Genomic DNA, 14875 nt, shown 5'->3' with positions numbered 1-14875 from the left:
TTCTCTGTCAGCTAAGGATTATAATATTACCTACCTCACAGGGTTCATGTGTGAATTTAATGAATTACTATAATATATAAATGCCTGCTACACAGTAAATGCTAAATATAGAGTGCCATTTATGACTTTTGATGATGTCAGAGCAGAAACTTTTTACACAAATACTTTTTTTTTTTGAGACAGGGTTTTGATATGTAGTTCAGGCTGGTCTCGAACTCACTATGTAGTATAGGCTGGCCTGAAACTTACAGCAATTCTCCTGCCTCAGCCTCCCAAATGCTAGGATTCCAGTTGTGTGTCACCACACCTGGCTATAGTTTTTTTTTGGCGGGGGAGTACTGGGGATTGAACTCAGGACCTTGCACTCATGAGGCAGGCGCCAGAACCACTGAGCTAAATCCCTGGCCCTCAAATGTATTTTTAAAAAGGAAAATTTATTAGTTTCACTTGTATTTACTCTGAAAATCTAAAAACAATTTAAATCCAAATTTCAGATAAGACAAATATAATTTAAAATGCCCCCAGAGTTAGAGACAATTCTCATATGGTAGAATGAAATTAGTTTCTCAAACAAGTCACAACTACCAAAATTTAGGGGATACTGCCCAACATTATCATCCAAATACTGTAAGTGTGAAGTAAATTTTTCTCATTTGTTGGAAATGAGATTTAATAGGTCTCACAGTTGCCATTATTTTCTCAAAATTCAATATAAATGAGTTATGTTTCCATTACTACTGAAAGGCTCAAGAAATAAGATTTCTACATCCTAAATGTTGTTTGTTAGTGACGCTGAAGATTTATGGAACCGGCTTCTCCCGCACCCAAGGCAAGCACTTGCCCAATGAGTTACATCCCTACAGTCCCTAGATGGGTTTTTGTTTTTAATTCTTAGGCCTGGGGCTCATAACATTCTTTTTTTTGGTACCAGGGATCAAACTCAGGACTTTGCACTTGCAAGGCATGTGCACGGAGTACCACTGAGCTAAATCCTTGGCCCGCCTCATAACAATTCTTAAAGCAGGGCTGACATGAAAACTAAGAGACAGAGAAGATCATGGGAAACCAGGGCATGAAGTGCACTTATCTTTACCAAGAATGAGCTATGGCCGAGCTGTCTAGCAGAAATAAAATGTAAAGCCTTAAATGCACTTTAAAAATTTCTGGTAGCTATGTTAAAAAGAGTAAAAAAAACCCCCAAAAACCTCAAGATATTACCTTAATAATATCTTTTATTGGCCCCAATAGATAAAAATACTATCTTAATGTAATTAAAATAAATTCTAAAATATTTTACATTTTTGTTAGTTAAGACTTTGAAATCAGACTGGCCATATTTCAAATACTTAAAAGCCACATATTGGGCCAGGGATTTAGCTCAGTGGTTCCGCTGCCTGCTTGGCAAGATTAAGGTCCCAAGCTTGATCCCTGGCACCAAAAAAAAAAAAACAAAAAACAACCCACATGCTGACAGGCAAATCCAGACCTACAGAAAATAGATTATTGGTTGCCAAGAAACTAGAGGAATGGGAGATGGAAAGGACTTGTTAATGGATACTCAATTTCTTTTGGTATTGTTGAAAATGTACTAATAGTGGTGATAGAAAAAAAATAGTGGTGATGGCTACACGACTTTATGAATATTATAAAAAGCACTGAACTGTACCCTTTAAAAAATTTGGAAAATATTTATTTTTTAAAACCCAAGGTGAGGGCTGGGGATTTAGCTCAGTGGTTCCGCCACCTGCCTTGTAAGCGCAAGGTCCCGAGTTTGATCCCCAGTTTGGGGGGGAGGGCAAGGGAAAGAAGTCAAACATGGCCAGTAGCTAATAAAATGGACAGTGCTATTCTAGATTTAGAATCAAGAAATAATAGCCCATCTAATTACAGTAATGTTATGTCATTAAAATTTCAAGTTCTGGATTTCAGTTATCATATTTTACATAATCTACAATGTATTAACTCCATGAATATTTGAAGAGAATCCACTATTTGCAAGGCACTATAAGAGATACTAGTAGTTAAATGATCAACCTATCTCCATAAAAAGGTTCCATCCTTAACAACTAATTACATAATTTTTTAAATGACATACAGGATATCCAGGATATCATGGTTTCTTTTGTTGTTTTGGGGGGGGGGTTAGTACTAAAGATCAAATGGAGAGTCTTGCTCATGCTCGGCAAGCATTCTATAGCATTCTCTGAGCTATATCCTCACCCCATCATGAGAGTACTTAACAGAGAAACAATCTAGACAGTAAGGGGATGCTTCTTGAAGAAACTACTTTTAAGACTTTAATTGAGCAAAGCCAACATTTCAGGCAGAAAAATTCATCCTGTGTAAAACAGAAGCAAGGAGGGGCTCAGCAGGCTGGGGATATAGCTCAGTGGTGGAGCATTTGCCTAGCAGATGTGAGGACCTGAATTCAACTGCCAGTTAACACTCCCATGGGGAAGGGGCCCTTTTCAGGTCTAAAAATTGAAAAGCTATCATCATTAACTAGAAAACATAATAAAAAGGAAATATGAGAGAGGCAAAGTAGGCAAGAGTCATTATGAAGGGCCATAAAAAACAAGAGAAATATTTAAAGTCACATCACAAGTAGATCTGGGTCTTTTGGAGATCACCTAGCTGCAGGAGGGAGAAATGCTTAGAGATTAAACACATGCTAAGAGATTAGTTAGGAATACAAGTGAGATGATTTGAAGGTCCAGATAAGACCAGTAGTGAATTAAGAGAAAGGAGGAAAGAAAAGAGAGAGATAGGAGAGCCAGTCATGGTGGCACATGCCTGTAATCGCAGCATTCAGGAGGCTGAGCCACAAGTACAAGGCCAGCCTGGGGTACACAGTGTGTTGAAGGCCAGCCTGAAGGGGAGGGAGGGAGAGAGGGAAAGAGGAAGAGGAAGAGGGGGAGAGGAGAGGGGGAGGGGGAGAGAAGGGGGGAGAGGAGGGGGAGGGGAGGGAGGGGGGAGGGAGGGGGAGAGGGAGAGAGAGGGAGAGAGGGAGAGGGGGAGAGAGGCAGAGAGGGAGAGGGGGAGAGAGAGAGGGAGAGGGGGAGAGAGCGGGAGAAGAAGAGAGAGAGGGAGGGGGGAGAGAGATTTTAAAAATAAATAAATGAACATAGTATAAAATTCCTAACTGATCTAACAGATAAGCATTTTGTTCAAAATACTAATGGCAAGAATAAATCTGGTGATTACAGGTCATGGATGAGTGAATATAATCACTGGGAGGAAGGAAATGGAAAAGCTGTTACAAGGTACTGTACTACCAATGAAATAGTATAGTGTTATTTAAAAAAATAATTGTATCTGTATAATTTCAGGCATTGGTTAAATAAATTATGACAGTGGTAGTTCCACAACAGAAAACTACTTATCTGACTGCATGTTTCTTTTGTATGTTGTTGTGTTTGTTTTGGTACCGGGATCAAACTCAAAGGATCGAACTCATGACTTTCATGACTTGCATTTTCGAGCTAGGCATGGTGCCACCATCCCAGCTCCCATTTGTTTTTTTGAGACAGGGTCTCACTATGTAGTTCAGGCTGGCTTCAAACTCACTGCAATCCTCCCATCTCAGCCTTCCAAGTGCTAGGATTACAGGTGTGCACACCCCTCCCCCAGCTGTATCTTTCTTATCAAGGATTCTATACTCATATGCACTAATTTACAATATTCCCTAAGGTATATCAATAAGTAAAAAGCCAAAGTACAGAATAATGAATACATGGTATCATCAGTAGGCAATATAATCTTATGGGACTACCTTAACATATGGGGTCCATCACTGACCAAAACATCATTATGCAGCATTAACTGTATATGCCTACACTTATCTCTAGAAGAATATGCAAAAAGCCACTAAACTGCCTCTAGAGAAAAGAAACTGGGAAGTCAAAAAGACTGAGTTGAAAACTTATTTCTTCACTATGTGTAGCTCTTAGGTACTATTGAATTTTGCACCATACAAATAGCACCTATTTAATAACTATATACTCTTGGGGGCTGGGGATTTAGCTCAGTGGTTCCAGTGCCTGCCTCTAAAGCTCAAGGGCCCAAGTTCGAACCTCGGTACCAAAAAAAAAAAAAAAACCACAAAAAACTATATACTCACTGCCTATAAATCTTTTTTAAGCAGAAAAAATGTTTTCTTCATGCCAGATACAAAAAAGCAAAATACACTGGTAAACATTTATTAAAATGGCAGTGAGACTGAAAAAACCAGCAAAGTTCCTAGAAAAGAAATTGAAATATTAATTATACAGTACCCATCATCACAGAGAAAAATGTAGGGATATCTAAAAGTGTTATCTGTTTTACCTTAACAAAAATTTTAAATACTGGAAGAACAGCACCAGGCATGGTGGTGCACGCCTGTAATCCCAGCACTAGAGAGGCTGGAGAGATCTTGTCTCAAAATAAAAAGGTTATGAATTTAGCTCCATGCAAAGGACCAGGAAGAAAGAAGAAGAAAATTCCATTCAATACTACACAATACAGTGGGGAAATGTTGAGACAATTTATAAGTGTTCAATAAAAAATAAGTAAGTCAGATAATATAGTCACTAAAAGTTTTTAGTGCCATAAAGAAAACACAAGATATATTAAGAGAAAAACAAGGATACAAAACAACTCTTTTTGGGGGGTACCGGGGATCAAACTCAGGACCTTGCGCTTTAGAGGCAGGTGCCAGAACCACTGAGCTAAATCCCCAGCCCTAGGGATATAAAACAGATACATATACTTAAATCCTGACCTGTAAAAAGAAAAAAAAAGATGTTGACGGGGTGGGGATAACTCAGTGGTTTCGCTGCCTGCTGCGCAAGCACAAGGACCCAAGTTCGATCCTTGGTACCAAAAAAATTTTTTATGGACATTTTCTTTTCTTTTTTTTTCGTTGCCTCTGCTGGTCTTAAAAGTAGCTACAACTGTGGTTGTTTATCACCACACCTGGTTCATGAGCAAAATTTTTAATGAAAACATATCTGAGTGGAATTACATGTAATCTTCACTGATATAGTTTTTATATTTTCAAAAATTCTATAATAAATAAACAGGTATTAATTACTTTTACATTCAGAGAAGTTAGCTGTTTATCTAAGATGAAAGTAATTAAATGGCTCTCCATCTTTCACTGTATAATGATTATCAGTTATCTATCTATATACATATAAGAGTTGATCATCCTCTAATGCATGACTAGGTTAACTCCAATTTGTCCTTCAAGTATCAGTGGTAGGCTTGTCCCAAAAGAATGAATTCCCTGAGGTTCAGCTGCTCCACTAGTATGCTCCCTTTACTTAAACTATAGAAAAACTTATAATTAACTCTTCAGGTCCCTTGTTACTTTTGCTGCTTCTGCTGCCATCAACTGTTGCTCCTCTGCCACCCTGCCTCGGAGCCAGTGGATTATGGACTGAAACCTCTACAAATCACTGATGAAATATGGATGCTGATACCAAACCGGTTAACAGCACTCTCTGTACAAGCTTTCTCGCCTTTCAGTTTCTAAGTTAAAAACTGAAGTTTCTAAATTAGGAAGTTTCATTTTCTAAGTTTCTGTTTTTCTGCAAAAGTTTCTTCAGGTTTTAAGGGTCTCAGCTTGGAAAAGAAGACTGAATGGAGCTGAAGGGTAGTATATCTACATGCCATTCTCTGGTGGTTGGAATTTTGGGCCTATATATTTTCTTCTTTGATGAGCCTACTAGAGCTGATCTACTTTGGGGTGATTCATCATTTGTGAAACTAAATATTGCTATTGCTTTAGGCTACCTCATTTCTGAATTTTTGATTCTCATTTTCCATTGGAAAGTGGTGACAAATTGTTCATAATTCATCATTGTGTAGTGTTGTATGCATACTGCTTTGTACTGAAATATCAAGTGCTGGGGTACATTGCAAATTTTTGACTGCTTGCAGAGCCTGCCAGCCCTTTTGTGAATCAGCAGTGGTTCTTTGAAGCTCTGAAGTATCCAGTTTTCCAAAGGTAATGTCATCAATGGAATTCTCATGACAGTGGTGTTCTTCATTGTGGGGACTGCTGTAATACCTCCTTTCTATAGCTTCTCATATTCTGTGTATGAAACAGAACCCTACATCAGGCTGAGATTTGTAATTCAATGTTTCTGGATCTCTATTGTATTATTTTTTTTAGTTTTTAAAAATTTGTTTTTGGTACCGGGGATCGAACTCGGGACCCTGTGCTTGCAAGGCAGGAGCCCAAACCACTGAGCTAAATCCCCAGCCCTACTTGTATTGTTTTGGATGTGATGAATGTCATGTGGATGATCAAAATCTCAAAGGGTGCATCAAAGTCATCTCTCTCTTAAATAAGAACCAAGAGAGATTATGTAAAGTTAAAAAAAAAAAAGTCATCTCTCTCATCAGACAAGAGAAAACCAATAATAATCTTCATAATGGAAAGCTTGATTAAAGGTGTGGTTTATCAAAACCTTTTGTTTAGATAAGCAATCTTCATTACTACGAGCATCATATCTACTAATAGGATAAATTGGCAGGTTCTTATGCTGCCTTATGAATGATAATTTTTATTCAGGGTTTCAGTGTCTTTTGGGGTGGGTACTGGAGATTGAACTCAGGACCTCACGCTTGCCACGCAGGTGCTGTGTGGCTGAGCTAAATCCCCAGCCCTATATTTTCTTCTTTTTAGAAGAACCTAAAATTTAGTCTTTATTCCAAGATTTTCTCTTTTCTTCTACATAATAAACATGGATAAGGTCCTAAAGCTTTAAATAAAAATTACAGATATATTGGTGAGTCTTTTCAGAAATCTCATAGCTTACATTAGTATTTTTCTCTATGGAAAGATGACTGTGATAATTTAGTGCACTGCTGTACTACCACTATTTATTTATTTATTTATTTATTTTTTGGTGCCAGGGATCGAACTCCTGTCTTTGTGCTTTCAAGGCAGGCGACGGAACCACTGAGCTAAATCCCTGGCCCTGTACTACTACTTTTGCTGAAAAGATGGGAACCACTTTTAAATCTGTAAATAATTCAACTTTTTTTTTTTGCATTCTACCTTTTTCTTATGTTAACACTATGTAGGTTTTTATTTCCAAATTGCTGACATGATCTTTTCTCCAGGCTATTAAAAGTGATATTTTCTATTTTAGATATCCAGTCATCTATTACAGCAATGAAGTATTTTACTCACTTTGAGGATTTTTCATTAGTTTGATCATGGAATATACTTTCTAGATTTTAAAGATCTTTTTTCAGATGTCACTTACTTCTATTTTAGCATTTTATCAACATTTCTTTTTATTTCATAGTAAGGCTTAAGGTAAATATTGTGGACCTTGGGCCAGGGGTTTGGTTCTGTCACCTGCCTTGCAAGCACAGGATCCTGAGTACAATCCCGGTACCAAAAAAAAAAATTGTGGACCTCCTTTAAGGATGAGATTCTAAGAATTCACACTGATAGGGGCTGGGGATTTAGCTCAGTGGCATCATGCCTGCTTTGCAAGCACAAGGTCCTGAATTCAATCCCCAGTACCAAAATAATGAATTAATTAATTTTAAAAAAGAATTCACACTGATAAATGACTAGGCAAGTGATGGTAAACCTTTTAGAACTTTCAATGATAAAAACAGCCACTGCAGCATATATGCCATAGGTTCGCCACCACTGGACTAGGCTGATACTGTAGGAGAAATCAGTAAGAAAAATGTATTATTTCTGTGTGTAAAATCTCCCAGGAACTTGACACCATGAGTACAGTCTTTTTTTTTGTACCGGGGATCGAACTCGGATCCTTGCACTTGCGAGGCAGGTGCCGGAACCACTGAGCTAAATCCCTGGCCCCATGAGTACAGTCTTATGCAGTATGTTTTTGCCATGCTCCTAAAATAAATAAAATAAATAAAGTGGCTCTTCTGGACCATATCAAAATGACAAAATAATCAGTATGCATATTATACTCAGTTCACACACATACTTGCTTACTCAGCACTTCGAGTGCTTTGAACTTGTCTTTCTTAAAAGAGCAGAAAGGAATAAGGTAACTTAATCCAAGCATTCTAGTTATCAAAATTATTGTCTTACAAAGGTCTACTATCTCGAATCTATAAAGAGCTTAAAAAAATCAGACCTCCCAAATTTAAAGACCCAATTCAAAAATGGGCATCTGAAATGAACAGACATTTCTCACACAAAGAAGTAAAAATAGCAAATAAATATATGAAAAAGTGTTGAGGGCCGCGGATTTAGCTCAGTGGTTCCGGCACCTGCATCGCAAGCGCAAGGTTCCAAGTTCGATCCCCAGTACCAAAAAAAAAAAAAAAAAAAAATGTTGAACCTCACTTGTCATTGGAGAGATGTAAATGAAAACAACGCTGAGAATCTACCTCAGCCCACAAAGAATGGCTGCGATCAAGAAATCAACCAACAACATATGCTGGTGGGGCTGTGGGGAAAGAGGAAAGCTGCTCCACTGCTGGTGGGAGTGTAGACTGGTGCAACCACTGCGGAAATCAGTATGGAAATACCTCAAAGAACTAGGACTGAAGTCCCATTTGACCCCGCTATTCCACTGCTGGGTATCTTCCCCAAAGAATTAAAAGAATCATAACACAGTGATATATGTGCACCCATGTTCATAGCAGTTTGTAATAGATAAAACTTGTAAACAGTCCAAATGCCCATCAACTGGAGACTGGATAAGGAAAATGTGGTTTTTTTAATAAAATGGAGTACTACTCACCCATCAAAAAATGAGAAATTAGAAACATTTATTGCTAAATGGATGCACACTGAGGCAACAAACATGTAAATACCAAATAGTTTCTCTAGTGTGAGAAACTGAAAGTGTAAATAAAGACTAAAAGGTATAATAGATAATGTGAAATAGGAAGAAAAGGGGCAAAGGGGAAGGGGAAGTTGGAGTGGTAGGGGAAAGGAAAGAAGGGAATGGAATATGAGAAAATGAAAAAATGGAAACAAAGTCTTTGTAAATAGGGAGGGATGGAGGGGTTGAAGAGAGGGCAGGGGAAGGGGCAAAAAATAAGAACCAAGAGAATATGTAAAGGTGCATATCTCAAATGATGAATGTCATTATATTGTACACCTAAAATATACCAATAAAAGGACATACCAAAAAAAAATTACTGTCTTAACATAAAAAATAAATGACTCTGTGGTATGTGTTCACTTTGGTTTCTGCAATCCAAATACAGATTTAACTTTTTAAAAAAATTTTTAATATTATTATTATTATTATTATTTTGGTACCAGGAATTGAACTACCACTTTTGCTGAAGTGCTTGCCAGGCAAGCGCTATGCCGCTGAGCTACATCTCCAGCCCACAGATTTAACTCTTGTTGGCTTTATTTATTTTTCTCCAATATTTGACTTTAATGATTATTCTTAACCTAAGGGGAAAAAAATGAATTCAACTGGTGGTAAATACTTGAACTTAATTGAACCCAAACCAGAAGATTTAATCCATTCAGTTTCCCAATTTGAACGAAAATATTTGATTCACTTTCATTGTTTATTATGATGAAGAGAGGAGGCTAGGTGAATGTAATCAAGACTTTTAATTTAATTTGATTGTCCAATGTGGTTAGAGCCTCATAAGTTCTAGAACATTTAAAGATGGGAGTGCCGGGGATTTAGCTCAGTGGTTCTGCTGCCTGCCTTGAAAGCACAAGGATCGGAGTTCCATTCTGGGTACCAAAAAAAAAGAAAAACAGAAATAAAGATAGGAATTGAAATCTAAGTCAATAACTAAATGATGAAATGAGATTGACTGGCTTATAAAAGGTACATTTAGGGCCGAGGATTTAGCTCAGCAGCGCTGCACCTGCCTGGCAAGTGGATGGTCCTGAGTATGATCCCCAGCACCAAAAATGGGGTGGGTGGGGGGATTTATGTTATAAAACTATTTTGGAAATTCATACCTTGACAAAAATAAACTTTGAAATACCTCTTCAGGATCTCATTGCCTTAATTGGACGATAATCTACTCCACAAGAACAGGATTGTATATCTAATTTATTGACAGATAGCTGGCATTAAATGCATGTGAGTTAAACTAAAAAAAAAAAATCAAGAAACTGATGTCATATACTGTACACTGAACATATGCCCCTTGAGATATTCAAAGGAGAAAACTATAAAATAAAGCAAAAAGAAGCCCTTCTTGCCATCTTGCTTCCTAGTGTTTGACTTCAACATACTATCATCCTAATTCAGGACCTAGGGAATTGAAAGGCACATTTACCTGGAGGCCATCTTTGTCAACATATTCAACTCTTCCCAGTCCCAGGTCGAGGATAAAGAGTGGCTGGGATGAACTCCCCAGAGTTTAAGAAAATCCTTAAATTTATTTGGGAAAACAAGGATCTCCTGCTTACCAGGCAATGTGCTAAGCAATGGAGAACAGAGATTAGTAAGATAGGTCTCTGCCCTAAATGACTCACACTCACAGTTTCTTATGCACAGATGGCGAGAATGTGTCTAACAAGTAAGGACACATTATCTAACCCTGACTAGGTCCACAGATATTTAAAAAAGGCCTGACACAAGCTGCGCATGGTGGCATGCACCTGTAATCTCAGCACACTATGGGAGGGTAAAGCAGGACGACTGAATGTGCAAGCCTAGCCTGGGCAACATTCCAAGAATGCCTCAAAAGAGGGGGGAGGGTAACCTGGGGATGTAGCTCAAAGCAATGGCCCCGGGATCAACCCCCTAGTACAAAGAAAGAAAAAAAAGTACAATACCATTCACACGTAGAACGAAAATTCTTATACATGTACATACACCAGCAAGAAATGGCAGGGCCGGGGATTTAGCGCAGTGGTTTCGCCGCCTGCTGCGCATGCGCAAGGACCCGAGTTCAATTCACCGGTACCAAAAAAAGAAAAAGGGAAAATAGCCAAGGTATAGTGGCACATCCCTGTAATCCTAGCACTTAGGAGGCTGAGGCAGGAAGATAGGTCCAGGCCAGCCTGGGCTACATAGCAAGTTCAAGGGTTTCAACTTGCCAAAGATTAAAACTAGACCTACATGTCTCACCACGCACTAAACTAAAATCGAAATGGATGAAAGACGTAAATATTAAAACAGAAACGCTGAACCAGCTGGAATAGAAGTTAGGTAGAACTTTTTTTTAAATTTTGGTACCAGGGATCGAACTCGGGTCCTTGCACTTGCGGGGCAGGCGGCGGAACCACTGAGCTAAATCCCTGGCCCTAGGTAGAACTCTTGAAGACATTGATGTAGGAAGATTTTATGAACAAAACCTCAGTTGCCTGTGAACTAGCACAAACAATCAACAAGTGGGATCTCTTTGTGTAAGAAACCTTCTGCAGGGGCCGGGGATTTAGCTCAGTGGTTTCGCCGCCTGCTGCACAAGTGCAAGAACCCGAGTTCGATCCCTGCCCCCGGTAACAAAAAAAAAAAAAAAAAGAAGAAGAAGAAAGCTTCTGCACAGCAAGAGAAACCACCAGCAGTGAGAAGAGACAACCCACAATGTGGGAAAAAATTTTCATCAGCTGTCCCTCAGACAAAGGTCTACTATCTATAAAGAACTTAAAAAAATCAGACCTCCCAAATTTAAAGACCCAATCCAAAAATGAGCATCTGAAATGAACAGACATTTCTCAAAGAAGTAGAAATAGCAAATAAATATATGAAAAAATGTTCAACATCACTGGTCATTCGAGAGATGCAAATGAAAACAACACTGAGATTCCACTTCACCCCAGAAAGAATGGCTGCTATCATAAAATCAACCAATAACAAATGCTGGCGGGGCTGTGGGGAGAGGAACATTGCTCCACTACTGATGGGAGTGTAGACTGGGGCAACCACTGTGGAAATCAGTATGGAGATATCTCAAAGAACTAGGACTGGAAGTCCCATTTGACCCAGCTATTCCCCTGCTGGGTATCTTCCCCAAAGAATTAAAAGAATCATTTCACAGTGATATATGCACACCCATGTTCATGATAGCTAAAACTTGGAAACAACCCAATTGCCCATCAACTGCAGACTGGATAAGGAAAATGTGGGTTTTTTTATAAAACGGAGTACTACTCAGCCATAAAGAACAAGAAACTAATGATATATATAGCTAAATGGGTGCACATTGAGGCGATACCCTAAAGTGAAATAAATAGGACACACATGTATAAATCCCGAATAGTTTCTCTAGTGTGAGTAACTGAAAGTGTAAAAAAGGGCTAAAAGGTGTAATAGATAATGTGAAATAGGAAGAAAAGGGGCAAAGGGGAAGGGGAAGTGGGAAGGGTAGGGGAAAGGAAAGAAGGGAATGGAATTAATACGAGAAAATGAAAAAATGGAAACAAAGTCTTTGTAGATAGGGAGGGGTGGTGGGGTTGAAGGGAGAGCAGGGCAATAGGGAAAAAATAAGAACCACGATGGATTATGTAAAGGTGCAGATTTCTAATGGAGAATGTCATTATATTTTATACCTTAAATGTACCAATAAAATTAATTTAAAAAATAAAAAAAATTAATCCAGTGCCAGCCAGATGTGATGGCACATACCTGAAATCCCAGCACTCAGGAGGCTGATGCAGAAGGACTGCCATGAGTTTGAGACCAGCCTGGGTTACAATAGTGAGTTCAAGGACAGCCTGAACTACACAGTAAGACCAACTCAAAAAACAAAACAAAAATAAATAAATCCAGTGTCAAAGCACAAGCTTTAACAAAGGATGGAAGAGACTGAGGGGAAAGAAATGAGTATAAATAAGAAAACTATTTTAATTTGAGCTCTTCATCTGAGATATAAAAATCTGACCTAGGGTAATAATAAAAAGAAAGAAAAAAAGAAAAGCATTAAAAATAAGTAAGATTATCAATATTGGGCCTGCTGGCACACGCCTGTAATCTCAGCACTCTGGGTGGCTACAGCAGGAGGATCTGAAATTCCAGTCCAGCTTGGGACATAGGTGTATAAAAAATATAGCAAGTATAAAAAACAAAAAAATTTTTTTAAAAGGGTAGGGATGTTGTAGCTCAGTGTGAGAGCCCAGAATTCAATTCCAGAATTGCCAAATAACAGTAATGATCATGATGATAAACTGAATCAAGGATGAATCAGTAATAACTGTGGGGGAGGCACTGTAAATGAAATTAAACCCATAGCCTTCCCACTGAGCCCTTTTTGAGACAAAATCTCACTAAGTCACTCATCTGTCCAGGCTGGGCTCCAACTTGCAATCCTCCTGCCTCAGCCTCCCAGAGTGCTGGGATTACAGGGATGTACCACTACACTCCAGTAGTAATATTTTTTTTTATAAAGAATAGTAATAGAGGGCCGGGGATTTAGCTTAGTGGTTTCACCGCCTGGTGCGCAAGCGCAAGGACTCGAGTTCAATCCCTGGTACTAAAAAAAGAAAAGAAAAGAAAATAAAAGACATGGTAATAGACATAGTAATAGACATGGTAGGAAAATTAGAAAAGAGAAATATAAGGTCAACCAAAAGAGCAAAGTTCTGAAATGGAAATAGAAATGCTGAATAAAGTATCCAAAATGTATTATTACTGAGAAGTTACTCTATGTGACAAGTGGGAAGATAGAAGTATGCCATAAGGAGTACTTACAGTATGATAGGGTAGCAACAGAAGCCTAAGTCCAGAAAAAGTAATTCCTAAAGAACTAGCTATAGGAGACTATCTCTAAAAACAAACATAGTAAATACTGTAATTTTCCCTATGGTATTCCCAAAGCCAGGCAAGTGCTCTATCACTGAGCTACACTACCAGCCCAGAAAGGTTGTGGAGTTTTGAGGCGCATGTGTGAGTGTGTGCTTTTTTTTTTGGAGGTGTCTGGATTGAACCCAAGGCCTTTTGCATGAGCTAGACCCCCAGTCCATTTTTATTTTGAGAAAGGATTTATTAAGTCACTAAATAGTCCAGTCTGAGCATGAATTTGCAATTCTCCTGCCACAGCCTCCCAGAGCACTGGGATTATAGGTAAGCACTACCAAGCCCAAAAAGATTTCTTAAAATACATAAATATATCTTTAAGGAAAAGACAGCAGGGGCCAGGGTTTTAGCTCAGTGGCACCTTGCCTGCCTCACAAGCACCAAGGTCCTGAGTCTGATCCCCTGTACCGAAAAAGAAAAAAAAAAAAGAATTATAAAGAAAAGACAGCAAAATCAGTCTATTTTAAGTATTAAACTTGATGCCAAGCATCATAGTATATACCTATAATCCCAACATTTGGGAAGCTGAGGAAGGAGGATTGCCAAGTTCCAGTTCACCCTGGGCAACTTAGAAAATGATCTCTCAAAATTAAAACTTTTAAGAAGGGGGCCAGGGATTTAGCTCAGTGGTTCTGCTGCCTGCCCTGCAAGCACAAAGATCCGAGTTCTATCCCAGGTACCAAAAAAAAAAAAACTTTTAAAAAGGGATGGGGATATAGCTCAGTTCAAAGGCCCCAGTTTCAATCCCCATTACAATATTATGAGGAAAAAAAGATAGGAGAAAGCTGGGCATGGTGCTGCATGCTTGTGATAATTCTAGCACTCAGGGGTCTGAGTTCAGGAGGATCATGAATGAGTTCCAAGGTAGTCTAAACTACACAAGCTCAAATCAAGCCTGGATTACATAGCAAGACCCTGTCACCAAAATAAATAAATAAAATGACGTGAAGTGAGTCATAAGAGCACAAATAATATGGTCAAATTCATAGACAAGAAAAGAGACTGGTGATTGTTAGGGACTAGGTTAAAAGAGTACAATTAGTGTTGAGTTTTAATATTACAAAACGAAGAGTTGGTGAGAGATGGTGGTGGTGGCTACACAACAATGTGAATGTACGTACTACCACTAAATGATGTTTTTATTTTCATTTTTAAAT

The 14875-nt window shown here is 38.5% G+C and overlaps 1 protein-coding gene and 1 pseudogene across 4 annotated transcripts in view; one reads left to right on the top strand and one right to left on the bottom strand.

Moving 5' to 3' along the window:
* The window catches only part of Ube2k (ubiquitin conjugating enzyme E2 K), a 72089-nt gene that overhangs the window by 36848 nt on the left and 20366 nt on the right, over window positions 1–14875 (bottom strand). The window lies entirely within an intron of this gene.
* Window positions 3214–14875, top strand: part of LOC106009804 (TLC domain-containing protein 4 pseudogene) — a 31561-nt pseudogene continuing 19899 nt past the window's right edge.

Source organism: Heterocephalus glaber, unplaced genomic scaffold (genome assembly GCF_053883595.1).
Source record: "Heterocephalus glaber isolate CG9 unplaced genomic scaffold, H.glaber_assembly_v1.0 deba00001509, whole genome shotgun sequence".
NCBI lineage: Eukaryota > Metazoa > Chordata > Mammalia > Rodentia > Bathyergidae > Heterocephalus > Heterocephalus glaber.
The sequence above is the reverse complement of the archived record's forward strand: the minus strand, read 5'-3'. Positions and strand labels throughout refer to the sequence as shown.